The following is a 16,372-nucleotide window of genomic DNA, read 5'->3' on the forward strand; positions in this document are numbered from 1 at the left end:
TCCTTTTTCACTAGCATCTTGCCCTAGTTTATGTGGTATGCTTGCGTATTGGCAGTCACTGAGGGGCTGGGTGCATCAGGGTGTGACCTGGCTCATCCATCACCAGCATCTCTGGCTCAGCTATAACCCATGAGCTACAGGAGGGCTGAGATGCGCATGGGCAATGAGAAGTCCGGGCTGGGGAGTTCTAACCCTAGGCATAAGTGGTATGACCACAGCTTTCGTTTTTCATCTTCCTGGGCTTTAGTGTCCACTTATCAAATAAAAGCAGGACAAAGGGCTCCATCCTTCAATCCTTAGGCCTTGGTTTAATTTTAGTTCCTTGCTCTAGGACCTGTGTCTCCTGCGTTAACAAATCCCATCAGTTGTACCCTCAAAGCTTGTTGTCTCATGCTTCTTACCACCTCTGTTGGTTCTACCTAGATCACTTCCCCCACCCCCCCACCTCCCTCGCCCCACCCTGGTTATTTTTCCACCCTCTGATGTAGTTACCCAGTGCTTCTGGTCTGTTCCTAGAGCTGGTGGTGGTGTTTCCCTGCCCTCCTTGCCTAGTCTTTACAACTCCAGCTGTGTTGGTCTCCTCTCTCATCCTCAGACACACATAAAAAAATGCCCCCGGGCTTTGTCTTGTGTAGGTTCCTCTACCTGGGGACCTTTTCCTAGGTAGCTACTGGTGGCTTCCCCATCCCCTTCAGGTTTGTCTGCTGCCCTATTTAAAGTGACAGCCCCTGTCTTACCTCTTTCTCATTACCACCACTTGATAGGTTCCATTTTTGACTGGAACCAAATACCATAAGCTATACCAGCACTGTGTAAAACAGTGATGGCACTCGGTAGATACCCATGCTTGCTGGGCTAAGAGAGAGGTAATTTTTTGTTTTCCAGTCCTGAAACTTGAACTCAGGGACTGAATACTGTCCTTAGGCTTTCTCAAGGCTAGAGTTCTCCCACTTGAAACATGGTAGCACTTCTGGTTTTTTCTTTGTTTATGGTACCAAGGAGTTGAACCTGGGTCTTCATACATGCTAGGCAAACACTCCACCACTAGGCTAAACTGGCCCTTGGGAGAGGTATTTTTAGTGCTTAGGTTCTGTGAGTCTATTGCCATTTTGTGTGAAGTAAACTGGATTTCTATAGCATCAAATATAAACACAAAAACATATTCCAGAGCCAAATGCAAGCAAATTCTGGATTACCTCCAGCCTGGCTTCAGTTGAGAAACTGACAAGAAGATAGAATTGGTGCTGTGGAGTGTGGACAGTCCCTCACTGCCAGGCTGGAGATGTAAGCATTTGAGGAACTGGGGCATAGGGTCTCCAGGCAGCTTATGTTGTTTCAGACATTCCTGTTTCTCTGCTGCCCAACATCTCAGCACCTGGCAGGTTCTACTTCTCAAGGCCTTCTGTAGAAAGAAGTTCTGTAGAAGTCAGGTGAAGGAAGGGTGGGAAAAGAGTCCAGCCATCCATCCTTCATTTCCTTACCTCTCTTACTTTAGTCAAAGAAGGGACAAGTAGATTCCAGAGACCTAGCTCTTTGGGTTGGAAATGTATAACTGACTTATTTTTACATGGATTGTTCATATCCAGGTGTTACTTCTTTCTTTTTTTTTGGCCAGTCCTGGGGCTTGAACTCAGGGCCCGATCACTGTCCTTGGACCTTTCTCAAGGTTAGAGCTCTACCATTTGAGCCACAGCACCACTTCCAGCTTTTTCTATGTATGTGGTACCGAAGACTTGAACCCTGGGTCTTTGTGCATGCTAGGTAAGCACTCTACCACTAGGCCAAACTCCCAGTCCCCCCCCCCCCCCCCCAACCCCCAGGTGTTATTTCTTTTGGTTTACTTTTTGGCACTTTTCTCACTCAGTAATTAAATTGTACAGCTCAGCTGTATGAAAACAAGTTTGTTTTCCACAAAGACTGACCTGAATAGGAATTGGATCTAGCTTGATTACTATTAGGTAACTTATTATTTCCTATTAGTTCTTGGTGCTTGTATCACAGTATTTAGAAAGTATATAGCTTGTACTATAATTATGATTTAGAAAGTGTTAGCTATCATTAGAAAGAAAAATCTATTACTTGTCAGAACTTAATAATAATATAGGGCTGGAGTGTGACTTCAGAGGTAAGAGTGCTTGCTTAACCAGTGAGAAACCTTGGGTTCAATCCACAATATGAGGGGAAACAAAACAATAGTAATCACAGTGATGGAAGGAAGGAGCGGAAGAGTAACTAAATTATTAAGACCTTTAATGAAAAGTCTTATTAGTGATATGTGAAGGAACTTTTAAAGACTAGCTTTAGCATGATTCCAAAGCCCAGTCACCATCATGTCATCATGAACAGTGAGTGTTTCATGTCATAAATGACTTCCCTTTTAGTTGGAAGATCTTGAATTTTATTTTGTACAGTTAAAATTAAACAGATACATATTAACGTATTTATTTTTACTTATGTTATCATAACAGTGATGTACAGAGGGTTTATTGTTTCAAGTGCAAAGGTGTTTCAGTTCACCATGTCAACTTACGAGTACAATGCATCTTTTCTTTTTCTTTTTTTTTGGATGTGTGTGTGTGTCATGGGCCTTGGATTAGGCCTGGGCGCTGTCTCTGTGCTCTTTAGCTCAAGGCTACCACCCTACCCTTGAGCCAAGCCCCACTTAGGGGTAGAGGTTAATCGACAAAATCTCAGGTCCTTTTGTGCCTGGGCTGGCTTTGAACCTTGATCCTAAGATCTCAGCCTCCTGAGTAGTTAGGATTACAGGCATGAGCCACCTCACCCGGCTCAATGCATCTTTTCTTGTCTTTTTTTTTTTTTTTTTTTTTTTTTTTTTGCCTCTCTTAGGGCTTGAATTCAGGGCCTCCTGGGTGCTGCACTGGCCTTGGCCTCCAGTCCTCAGGTCTCGGGCTCCTAAGTAGTGTAGTTAGGATTACAGGTGTGAGCCACTGATGCCCAGCACTTTGCCTATATTTATGATTGATGGCGATGGAATCACATAATTTATGCTCACTTGTCCTTTCCTCAGTGTGTATGTGGTTGGAATAATTATAATTCATTCATTCATTCATTCATTCATTCTCATTTCACACTTGTACGAATATTTCATAGGATCCATTTTACTCTGCATGTATATTGGAGGGCTATGGATAACCTGCTATGGATAACCTTGGCATAAATGGTCTTGTCCTGACTTTTAGTGGGCATGCACACATTATTCTATATGTCAAGGCATGGGATTGTGGAGCCATAGGCTCAGCTTTAGAAGAGTGTGCTAGGCTTGTCCCCCAAGTGCTTATACTAATTCAGTCTTGGAGCAGTAATGTATTATGAAATGACTGGCTTTTTTTGGGGGGGGGGATGGGGGGAGTTGGGTCGTGGGGCTTGATCTCTGGGCCTGGGGACTGTCCCTGAGCTTTTCAGCTCAAGGCTACCTCCCTACCCCTGGGCCTGGGCATTGTCCCCGAGCTTTTCAGCTCAAGGCTGCCGGATCTCAGCATCCTGAGTAGCTAGGATTGCAGGCATGAGCCACTGCACCTGGCTAAAATGACTGGCTTTTAAAAGGAACCAGAGTGAAATGTGAGTTGTCACTGATAATCAAAATTAACTCCTTCATACTCAAGTTCTCTTTTGTCATAGGGACAAAAAGCCTAAGAGCCAGAATTTGTTAATTCAAAGGTAAGCCTTTGCAGAAGGCCACTGAGACCGGGTCAGCTTTTATTGCCTCTACTAAGCAAATGCTATTTCTTCACAAAATGAAGCAGAAAAATAGCTTCCTATAGGAGTTAAAGGAGGAGGTTGAGCAATACTCTAATCTTGAGTTCTTTATCAGAAACTGCCCCCAAAGTGAATTTTATAAAAATAGAGGAACTGGCATCTGAATATTAAGTATTTTTTTCTATAGTGGCTTTTTATTTATCTTGGACATGTATTTTGGCTGTATATATCTTTTTTTGATGTAATATTGATATTATTGACCGATAAAGTTTTTTATTGAAGAACTTATTAACATTGATTTTTACATCATATTTCAAATGTGAATACTAAATATTTTTAATTAGAGAATTTGCTCATCACTAGTGGTTGGTGGAGATTTCACTATAGAATCTTTACTTCCTTACATCTCTACCCTGAGATAGGGGTGCATTAGTCTTCTGGTTTACGGACCGGATACATTCCTATATGGCCAGTGAGTACTTAGAACTACAGGTAGTACCAAACCGTCTTTATGCTTTCTTTTTTCTTTATGTACATATTTCTGACATTGAATTTATCAAGTAGGCAGAACTAAAAGTAGAACCATTGGTATAATCTTACTGTACTGTGTAGTACTCACAACCCTGGGGATGAGTGGATGATACAGTATGTGCATCCTGAGATACAATGAAGTGGCTAATGTAGTCATTATGATGCAGCATTAGCTTTGGTCATACATATTTGGATTGTGGCTGAGTGGGCAATCCAACATTGCAGGGATAAGGGAGAACTTTTGAATATCCGGTTCTGGATTACAATGTTGTTTCTGTAATTAAAAAGAAAGAGGCGGGGCTGGAAGTTTGGCCTAGTAGTAAGAGTGCTTGTCTAGCTTGCATGAAGACCCAGGGTTTGATTCCTTGATACCACATACATAGTAAAAGCTGGAAGTGCTGCTGTGGCTCAAGTGGTAGAGCTCTACCCTTGAAAAGCCCAAGGATAGTGCTAAGGCTCTGAGTTCAAGCCCAGGACTGGCAATAAACAAACAAACAAACAATGGAGTGGCCCAGATCATTCTGAGGAAGATCGTAATCAGAGTACTTGGTAGGATAACAGCCCTGCAGACATTTAGTCAACTGGGGAAACGCTAAGCTCTGATGGTATTTTGAGGCATAAAGGACAGAGGTGAAAGCATGGGCTGTGGGATAGGAGACCCTATCCCTTTGGGCTAGAGAACCACTAAAGCCTGGATACCTTCTGGTAGAAAATGAGTCAGAAGTTAGCACGTCTGTGGCTGGGACTGTAGTCAGTAGTAAAGTCCCTGCTTAGCATTCCTGATGACCTGGATTCTGTCTCAAGACTGGGGTATGTTGTGTATGTGGTGGGATGGGTAGGTAAGCATTTTCCTTACCACACAGCCAGGGAAGTTGGGAGAATACAGTCTGAGAGTGGGTACCACCAGTTGTTCTTCATATTGATTGTATGACCCGGCATGCTGGCCAACAAACACTCATCTTAGACTTAAGAGTTGATCTGGAGAGAAAGACAGTGCTATGAGCAAGCAGGTGCTTATCTTAGTTCAATAAATCCCAGGTATAATTAAGACCGGTAAATGGACAGTCAGTCCATAGTTACAAACACAGGGCACTAAACGTGAAGGATGCAAAGCATTCTGAATAAGAACCAGCAGGAATGAGTCTGTGAACAAGCACCTATGACAGTGGGGTTGGTGCAGATTTTAAACTCCACCAATTACTGTACTCCAAGTTATAGTCAAGACTCAAAATGCCAACAGGGAACAGGGAACTGTAAAATGTCTCTGCACATATGAAAAAGGGTCCTTGTGACATGTAGATATGAAAAGTTTGACACATAGTAAATATATAGTAGATGGGTTTACCAGCAGAATAGACAAAACTGAAAAGCAGAAATGAACAAGAAGGTGGAGCTGAAGGCTTCATTGTAGAGAAACACATAATTGAATTCGTAAGACCAATTAGGAATCTGGAGATGGGTGTTTAATTGAGGTTCCAAAGGAGGAGAGGAAATAGGACTAGTATTTAAAGAGGTAGTGACTAACAATTTTACAGAATGGATGAGACACCATTAAAAAAAAAAATGAACTAGCTTGGACACCAGTGGCTCACACCTGTAATCCTAGCTACCCAGGCGGATGAGATCTAAGAATTCTGGTTTGAAGTCAGTCTGGGCAGGAAAGTGTGTTGAGATTCTTATCTCCAATAAACCACTCAGAAAAGCCAGAAGTGGTGCTGTGGCTCAAGTAGTAGCGCTCTAGCCTTGAGCAAAACAGTGGGTACGCTGTTACTGAAGCTCAGTGACAGTGCCCAGGCCCAGAGTTTAAGCCCCAGGACTAGCCAAAAAGAAAAACTGAAACAAAAATTTAGAAACAGATTGTGGAGGGGTAGGGACTGGAGTGTGGCCTACTGGTAGAGTGCTTGCCCAGCATACCAGAATCCCTGGGTTCAATTCCTCGTTAACACATACTCAGAAAAAGCCGGAAGTGGCACTGTGGCTCAGGTGGCAGAGTGCCAACCTGAGCAAAAAAATGTTCAAGGACAGTGCCCAGGTCCTGAGTTTAAGTCCCAGAACTGGCCAAAAAAAAAAAAAAATGGAAACAACCCAAGCAGAATAAAATAAGAATAAATAGAATCCACATGGATACATGTATTAATGTATTAAAGAGAAGAGTTTAACAGTAGAATGAAAAGATGAGCATTTGATTTTTATTAGCTTACTTCAGTTATACAGGGAGGAAATTCATTGTTACATTTCTACACATTTGTATTTTATTCCATTCTCACCGCCTCTATCACTCATTCCTGTCCCCTTTGACCCATCCTAACAGGTCTCACTGTTCTGTTTTTATAGTTGCAAATAATCTATTTTGAAAATATTCAACTTCCTCGTTAGCCCTACCCCCTCCCAGAATCTATCTCAATAAAACCTATTCTTATCTTGCTATCCCTAACCCCTTATTAATCCACAGCTTTCATTGAATTTCCTAAGCTGTTTTCTTATGTACTTGAAATATATTCCTCTGAAAAGAAGATCATTTTAAGACAAAGACATTTCTTAATGGGTCTTTGTTGAAGGAAATTCTCAAGTGTATTCCTGCAAGGAAGGTAAGTACAATGGAAGAAGGTGAGAAAAGCAATGACAAGAAGATGGTCCATACTTGGACAGTCCTGAGCAAATTTAAAAATATAATGTTGGGGAGATGGAAAAAGTATGAAAATATAACTGAGTTGGAAAGAGGTAGAATCAGGCAAAGATTTGTTAAATTTAGAATTTTGTGAACCTTGAATGTTGATTTACAGAGGTAATTACTAAAGAATGAAGAAACAAATCACTTCTGTAATTGTAGATAGGAACAAATGAAGCATTTAAAAATGACCAAAAAGAGTTAATAAAGGAGACATATGAAAAAGTAGGACAAAATAAAATTCTAACATAACATTCATATTAAATGTATAAACACACCAGTTCATATATTGATACAATTCATACTGGATTTTTATTTAAAAACCCAGTTGAGGCCAGGAGTTTGGCCTAGTTATAGAATGCTCGCCTAGCATGCATGAAGACCTAGGGAAGACCCAGGTTCGATTCCATGGTACCACATACATAGAAAAAAGTCGGAAGTGGTGTTGAGGCTCAAGTGGTAGAGCTCTAAACTTGAGAAAGTCCAAGAACAGTGCCCAGGCCCTGAGCTCAAGCCCTGGACTGGCAAAAACAAACAAACAAAAAAACCCAGTTGCTTATAAAGGACAAGTTGAAAGTGAAAGAATGGAAGTAGATGTGCTACAGAAATATCAAAACTGAAAGCTGGGTTCTGGTGGCTCGTGCCTGTCATCCTAGATACTCAGGAGGCTGAGATCTGAGTATCATGGTTTGAAGCCAGTTCAGGCAGGAAAGTCTGTGAGACCCTTATCTCCAATTAACTACCAAAGAAGCTGTAAGTGGAGCTGTGGCTCAAGTGATAGAGCACTAGCCTTGAGCAAAAACAAAAGCCCAAGAACAGTGCCCAGGCCCGGAGTTAAAGCCTCAGGACTGGCACAAAGAAAACAAAATAAGGATAGGAACCATAACTCTTTACAAATACAGCTATATGTAGACAAACCTGTACAGCCTAAGTATGCTGCACAAAGGCCATATCTGTGGCCCTGATGTAAGTCTCAACCAATGTTAATGTCTTAAAACTGTATGGAGCGTTTCTTCCACAATTCAGTTAACCTAGTAATATGACTAAAAAGATAAATAGAAAATTTCCAGGTAATTGGACATTTTGAAATGTTTAAAAATACGTTTTGAGGGTTAAAAAATAATTGGAGGCAGAGACAGTGGCTCATTCCTGTAGTCTCGGCCACTTAGGAGCCTGAGATCTAGAGGACTGTGGTTTGAGTCAGCCTGGGCAAAAATTTTGCAAGACCCCATCTCAATCAATGAAAGTGTACTTGTCATCCCAGTTAGGAAGGACATACATACACACAGGAGGGTCACAATCCACCGCAGGTGGGGCATAAATACCAGACCTTATTCAAGAAATAGCAAAAAGAAGAAAGCAGTAGAGTGGCTCAGGTGCTAAAATGTCATCCCCAGGTAGTTCACAACCTGTAGTTCACATCCCAGTACCATCAAAACCCAAAAACAAGTAAAAAGGGGGAAAGTCAATGAAAATGCTACACATTAAAACTTGATGTATGTAATTCAAACATCACATTGCGAGAGATTTATAAATGCATTAACAAGAAGATGAAAATGAACAGCAAGTATTGTGGCATTACAAAAGGCAAAGTAAACATAACCCAGTCAAGAGGAAGTAGTAGTAAGGAGTAAAGAAACAGAACACAAACCTAGAGAACCTCAGCAAATCTGTCATCCTTAGAAGACAAACTTCAAAATCTCAAAATTGATCAAAAAAGAGGAATAAATATCAAATACTATAACTGGAATTTTACTACAGATTAGTGGGTATGGTGAAGAAGTATGCTAAGTAAAAAATTTCAAAATTAAGGGCCGAGAGTTTAGTGGTAGAGTGCTTGCCTAGCATGCACGAAGACTGGGGTTCGATTCTTTGGTACCACATCCATAGAAAAGCCAGAAGTGGTGCTGTGGCTCAAGTGGTAGAGCTCTATCCTTGAGGAAAGCCCAAGGACAGTGCTCAAGCCCTGAGTTCAGTCCGCAGGACTGGCAATAAATACATAAATAATTTCAAAATATCACTGGTGCTTACTAAAATAATATTACTGGCGCTTCTAATAGAAGTGGCACATTCATGTAATCCCAAGTACTCTGGAGGAGGTGGAGATGGAGGTGGGAAGGATTACAAATTGAAGAACAACCTGGGCAATATAGCAAGGCTTTATTTTTCATTTTTAATCTCATAGAGGAAGAGGGTTATAATACATAGCATGCATAATTCTTCTAATTATTAAGGAAATGAATCCTTGAGTATGTTTTCTCATTAAAAAAAGAAAGCATCAGGCTCAGGTGATGTATTGGCATTTTAAAAATTGTTCATAATTGTTCATAAACTCGTAAAATAATGAGCATCACCTCCTTTTTTGATGTCTGCCAACCTGACAAAGAGGAAAGAGAAATATAATCTATATTCTATATAACAATTGAACAATACGCATATGCAAACTTAGTTTAATGTTTAAAATAACATTTTATTTTATCCTGTGGCTCAGGATAAGAGTATTTGCCTAACAAGTGTAAGGCCCTGAGTTTAAAACCCCAGTACTGCCCCCACCTTTCCAGGCATTAGTGGCAGTAACTAAATGCATTTGGGAAAACTTGGATTAAGCTAAATTAAGTAAATTTAGAAAAATAAAGTAATATTATGATAGAATAATGTGATTGTCTTAACAGACATAAATAAAAGCATGTGATAAAATTCTGTACAAAATTTATGCAGACTAAGGGGGGGGGGTGAGGAAAGCAAGTTCTTTAACATAGCAAAGGGTGTGACCTGTTAAAGGATATCTACAGAAAGTCATTAGTAAGCATCGCACTGAACAATAGGCACTTCAGTCTTGCCTTATAATTTGTGGGGAAAGTGGCTGCCTGCTAGTCTCCTCCTTGGCGCATTGTGTGGTGCTTCTGCCCTATACCACAATTCAAGAAAAAAGCAGAATATACCAGGATTAGAAAGAAAGGAGCAAAAGTGTAATCAGATGCTTTCATAGGTAGAAAACTTAAAAATCTGTAGATGTCATTAGAATGAGTCAAAGTTGCTTGGGAGAATCAACTACATTCCTGACTACCAACAGCAAACAGAAAATGAAACTTAAGAGTGTACATGGAACAGTATAAAAACTGAAGAACCATGAAGTAACTGATAATGTGCAACATTCCGGATGTGCATTAATTTCTTCATCAGAATGCTTGTGTTTTCGATTTGAATTTGGTCCCTGTAACAGTATTGATTAGCAAACTCTGTACTGATATGATATTTAGTAGATCATTTATTCAGCAAATACTACTTGAGAGCTGATGTGCTAAGGTTTAGAGGGATACAGTGTGGATCAGATTGATCTCTGCTTTCTAGATACAGGTCTCCTGAGATAAGAACTCTGCGTGCCCATAGCATTTTATTCATGTCCATTTTGAGAAATCAGGATTCTTGATTCCTGCTTTGTTGGTCTGTTGTTTTCTATATAAATACTTGGAAGCCTTGGCTGCTTGTAAGCTCTCAGAAGTTTAGCTCTGTTTAAATAACTGATTTTGTTTGTTTTAAAAACAGGCTTTTTATTTCTTGGAGAAAAATATGCCAATTCCTAATTTTTTCCCTTCCAGCATCAAAATTGAATCTAAAATAGCTACTGAATAAGCTAAGGCTTAGAATATAATTTATTCTTATTTTTAGTTTCAACTTCTTTAAAACAAATAGCATTGTTTCTTTAGGAAATCAGTTTCTATCCTCTTAACACATGAAATAAATTATTTCAGAATCTTTTTTCATCACTATTTCTCCTAGTTTTTTCAGGTTAATCTCTCTCTCTCTCCCTCTGTCTTCCTCTCTTTCCCTCTCTCTTTCCCTCCCTTCCCCCACCTTTAAGATCAGAGGTTACCAAGCACTGGCGGCTCATGCCTGTAATACTAGCTACTAAGGAGGCTGAGATTGTGGTTTAAAGTTAGCCAGGGTATGAAAGTTTGTGAGTCTCCAATTAACAATCAGAAATGCTGGAAGTAGAGCTGTGGCTCAAGTGGTAGAGCTTTTACCCCAAGGAACAAAACAAAGCAAAGCAAAACAAAAACACCCCCTCCCCCCCAAAAAAACCAAAACCAAAACCCCCCAAAAAACCAGGGGCAGCATCCAAACCCTGTGACTGGAATACACACATAAAAAGTCAGAGGTTACACTTAAAGTTTTAGGTAGGGGTGCTGATGCCCTCTTAGAAAAAATTGGGGACGTTAGCAAGCATTTAAAAAAATATCTCAGTTCAGCTTGAGGAGGTAGCAAAGAGATAGCCAGGGGCCAAAAATGAGGCAGGAATAGGAGGTTCTGGCAGCTGTAGCCATCTTGGGAGTTTAGTTTGTATAGGAATTTCTATAAGGTGGGGAGTAGGAGTAGGGCCTGAGCCTTCCCTCATACTCCACCTGTGTTTTGAATTTGTGGAGGGCTGCACCATGAATGAAAGGCTTCTAGGCAGCAGCTAGGGATGAGCCTGGTGAGAGCTTGTCTGTTTTATTCTGAGGCTGGAGAGCAAAATCTCCAGAAAAGTTTTAACCGAGGCTCCAGCCTCAGTAAAATTTTGTCTTTGGCTATTGACTCCCTTGAGGGTTTAGTTGAAGCAAAGGTAAAATTGAGTTTAGCAGGCAAAATACTAAGGGTTTGCCACTGGTAAAACCTCACCAAATGTATTTTTTCTCACAAAATGTATTTTATATATTGATCATGTATATTATAAAGTACACATTGTAGATTATGTTTTTATAGTACATATAATATATAATCTCAAAAGTTGGGAAGAAGGCAAAAGGACAGAAAAAGGGTAGAAAATGATAACCCCTTTCTCCTCCCCCCCAAAAAAAAACCCAGCCAAGCAAACATGGAAAAAAAAAATCCAAACCCAGAAAACTAAAATAACTCAAAGTGCTGAAGAGAGAATTAATATGAGGAGCTTATGTCTAGTAGTTTTCCCAAGTGATAACTAAAGAAATTAAAATCAAATTAGGAGTTCCACTACTAGGGAACAAACAGTTTTCGAAGAACTCAGTGGTCAGTGTTTTTTGTTTTTTGTTTTTTTTGAATTGATGGAAATTTGATGACTCTTCCATCTGGAAAGCACAATAAGCCTGAGTAAGATTATATATCTAAAGTATTTGGGGGTGGGGTGGGGAATCCTTTGAACCTTGAGATGTCTTAAAAAGAATGAGAGATAAACAGATAAAGAAATGACAATTGACTGACATCACAATAGTAACCCGCTCACTACCCAGGCAAATAAAGCAGAATCTTCAAAGAGGTGGGAGAACACGTATCAGTATGGATTTTGTACTCAGTTAATGCCTTCATGAAAAACGACGGGGGAACAAGTCTTTTCAGGTCTCTGAGGACTGAAACTGTATCAAGGAGAATTCCTTGTTGAAAGAACTCATCAGGGATGTTTGTTGGAAAGACCCCGATAGAAGGAGTGAAATGCAAGAAGCAGTGATGAGCACATGGCAAGCATTTGAGGAATTTAAACCAGCAAGTGTGCTATCTGGGACAGAATCACAGTGATTAGTCCAGATGTGGGATATGGTGGAGAGGAGCTCTTGTCAGATGGAAGGCATGAGACATAAGAATTTGTAGGTTCTTCTGCTCTTGGGGGTTGGTGAGTGGAAGTAGTAGTGAAATGGAGTCAAGTATGGATGTTCTGAAAATGTAAGGGCATTTAGGGTTTGGGTTTTTTTTTGTTTTGTTTTAGTATTCATTGAAAAAGTAGAAATAGAACGTTAGCTTCCAAGCCATAAAAGAAATAGAGGATGATACTTACATAATGCAGAAAAGAAGAGGGAGATGAGTAAAGAACGGTGTTATAAATAGGAAGAATAAAATAAGAATATAAATGAGTCCAATTGTGTAGGAAATTACAGAACATGTTAGTATACTAAACCTACCAGCTGAAAAGACAAATTGCCACTAGTCTTAAAATGCAACTATATGCTATTTTAAGTGTTCCACTTAAAGCATGGACACAAGGTTGAAGTGAAAACTAGGTTCTAAGCCTGTATTAGTCCCACAAAAAGTCCATGGGACTTTTAAGAATTGTTAAAATGCTTAAACTAAACTTTAATGAAAAAAATTATTAGAATAAAGAAGATCATTATAATACAGGGGGAGAGGGAAGTAGCAAGGACTTTACCAGGAAGATATAATAGTTCCGACTATATGTTCACTTAACAAGATGATTTCCAAATAAAGCACAAAATTGAATTATTGTGATAGATAGGTGAGTCCATTATCATAGTGGGAAAGTTAAGAGCTCTCAATAGGTACTAGGTTGAGCAGGCAAAAAATCTAGAGGTAGTACATAGAAGATTATTGAAACTGAACTATAAGTATATGCAGGATCTTATACTGTGCACAACCATAGGCCAGTGAAAGTTACCAAGTATATAATCTAAAATTTCTAGCCTAAAAGTCTATTTTGTTGTGAAAAACTTGAATTTTTGATGGCTTAGAAAATATCAGTGTATCATATATATTAAAATTGAGTTCTTATTTCATAAGCATTTTGTTATTTGTGTTTGTATATATTTGTATATGCTAGATTGTATATATGTGTGTCTGCATCTATGTCTAAGATACATAAAAGTTTTTTTTTTTTTTTTTTTTTTTTGCCAGTCCTGGGCTTGAGCTCAGGGCCTGAGCACTGTCCTTGGACTTTCTCAAGGCTAGAGCTCTACCACTTGAGCCTCAGCACCACTTCTAGCTTTTTTCTATATATGTGGCACCAAGGAATCGAACCCGGGTCTTCGTGCATGCTAGGCAAGCACTTTAACCACTAGGCCAAACTCCCGGCCCCCATAAAAGTTATTTTTATTTATTTAATTTTTTACCAGAGCTGGGGCTTGATCTCAGGGCCTAGGCACTGTCCCTGAGCTGCTTTTGGGCAAGGCTAGCCACTTTGCCACTTGAACCACAGTACCACTTCTGGCCTTTTCTGTTTATTTGGTATTAAGGAATCGAACTGAGGGCTTCATGTATGTTAGGCAAGCACTCTACCATAAAGCCACATTCTCAGCCCATGAAATTTCCTTTTAGATCGTGGTCCAAAATCTGAAAGCTTGTCAAGCACTAGTGGCTCATGCCTGTAATCCTAGCTACTCAGGAAGCTGAGATCTGAGGATTGGTTCAAAGCCACCCCATGCAGGAAAGTACTTGAAACCCAACTCTAATTAACCATTAAAAAACTGAAAGTGGCCCCATGCTCAAAATGGTAGAGCACTAGCTTTGAGCATAAGAGCTCAGGGGCAGTGCCCAGGCCCGAGTAAGTCAATGGAAAATGGAGGAAGGGAAAGTGAAAACTAATTAGGTTACAAAGTCAAAGACTGGTTCTAAAAGCTCCAAGAAAAGTTCTCTAAATATCCATCTTAACAGTTTTACCTCATCCTGTAGTACAGGGTGTAGTCTTAAAAGACTTTTATTTAATTGTGTAAGACTGCAAAACTCTGAGGATCATCTCTTTGTTTCATACAAATTCCCAAAGAAGAAGGGAAAAAGTCTTAACCTCAGTTCATTCTATAAGAATTAAGTGTTCTGGGTGTCCTGATGGCTCATGCCCGCAATCTTAGCTACTCGGGAGGTTGAGATTTGAGGACTGGTGTTCAAAGCCATCCCAAGCAGCCAAGTCTGTGAGACTCTTATCTCCAATAGCTACTCTAGATAGATAGATAGATAGATAGATAGATAGATAGATAGATAGATAGATAGATAGATAGATAGATGAAGCCAGAAGTGGAGCTATGGCTCAAGTCGTAGAGCACTAACTTTGAGCAGAAATGCTCAGGAAAGCTTCCAAGCTCTGAGTTCAAGATCCAGGACTGGTAACTCCCCCTACCCCCCAACCCCCCCCCAAAGAAAATTAAGTAACTTGAGAGCAGGATTAGAGAAGAGCTTAAAGTTAACCTGGTTTTCTCACTGTAGAAAATGGTACAAATCCCACATAAAATGTGAGCAGATCTAATCTGGAGATAATACTTAGAAAATTGTCAGTGAGTTTGTAGACTATGTGTTCTCTGGCTATTTCAGTTACCCATGGTTAATCTCAGTTTAGAATATTAAATGGAAGATCCCAGAAGTCATTCATTGTTCATTATGTGCCATTCTTAGCAGTATGATGAAATCCGATTTACCTTCATCAGGACTCAGGACATGAGTTCTCCCTTTAATTAATGTATTCATGATGTATGTGCTACCTGCACAACCTTTATTTATAGCCCCAAACCACCTGAGTAGTGATGCTGTCACTTGCATTACGTTATTGTATTTATCCTATTTTGTTACTATTCTTCTTTTATTGGGCATAACTTATCAGTGTATGCCTTCAGGGTTCAATGCTGTGGTTTTAGGCCGACATTGAAGGTCTTGGATATTGTAGCCCTGAGCATCCAAAGATGGGGAGACTAATATATCCAATACATTTCAGGCTAGAAGAGAAAATGTCAAGTGGTAAGGAAAAAGCATTTGCTAAAATTCATGCTCAATTGTTTTAAAAATGATAGTTAAAAGATAAGACATTCCTCCACCCAGGAAAAATTTCCACCAAAAACTTAATATGACAGGGATAATAAATCTATTAGAAATGGAAATTGGGGAATGCTCACATGGAAGCTCACCCCTCCCACCAGCTCTGCCACATGGGAGTTTTCAGCCAGCTGTTAAGACAATAAGAAGAAATGAGATATAGTGCAGTTTAGAAAGCAAGACACTTATCTTTTCCCCACAGATAATTTTTTCTACAAAGAAAATGGAAGAGAACCTACAAATGTCTAGATTTGATGAGAGCTTAGTATAATGTAATAGCAAGGTAAATGATATATATGCAAAAGTGTATAATTTTACTAGTTATCTATAATTGGAAGAATAGAAAAGTAATCTACAAAAAGGTTTCTTTTTTCCCCAGGACACTTAAAAATAGCTATCTGAATAACAAAAGACATGTAAGGACTTCTAAGGAGAAAAACCGTATAACACAGCAAAACAAAACCAAAAAACAGCCCGGCACTGGTAGCTCACACCTGTAATCCTAGCTATGCAAGAAGGCTGACATCTGAAGATCCAGGTTTGAAGCCAGCCCAGGCAAGGAAAGCTTATAAGACTCTTATCTCCTCTAAACTACCAAAAAAAGCCAGAACTGGAATTTTGGCTTAAGTTGTGGAGTGCTAGCCTTGAGCACAGAAGCTCAAGGACAGTGCACCAGCCCTGAGTTCAAGCCCTAGGACTAGCATAAGCAAAACAAACCAGAAACAAAGTACCTGCCAAAGTATGAAAGAAAACACTTAAATCAATGTACTGTAGCACACAGTGTTCTTAACAGGAAGTTCTCTTATTTAAAAATGTCAGTCCTTCTTGTTTTATCTGTAAATTGTGTGTGATTCAAATAAAAAGTACAGTATAAATTCTGGAGTAGATAAATAGGCTTAACATATGATATTGATGTAG

The 16,372-nt window shown here is 39.6% G+C and overlaps 1 protein-coding gene across 1 annotated transcript in view; it reads left to right on the forward strand.

The window, feature by feature from the left end:
• Positions 1 to 16,372, forward strand: part of Rrbp1 (ribosome binding protein 1) — a 68,171-nt gene that overhangs the window by 5,604 nt on the left and 46,195 nt on the right. The gene's annotated exons all lie outside the window — the stretch shown is intronic.

The sequence above is a fragment of the Megascapheus bottae genome, chromosome 18 (genome assembly GCF_031878675.1).
Source record: "Megascapheus bottae isolate mThoBot1 chromosome 18, mThoBot2.hap1, whole genome shotgun sequence".
Classification (NCBI taxonomy): Eukaryota; Metazoa; Chordata; class Mammalia; order Rodentia; family Geomyidae; genus Megascapheus; species Megascapheus bottae.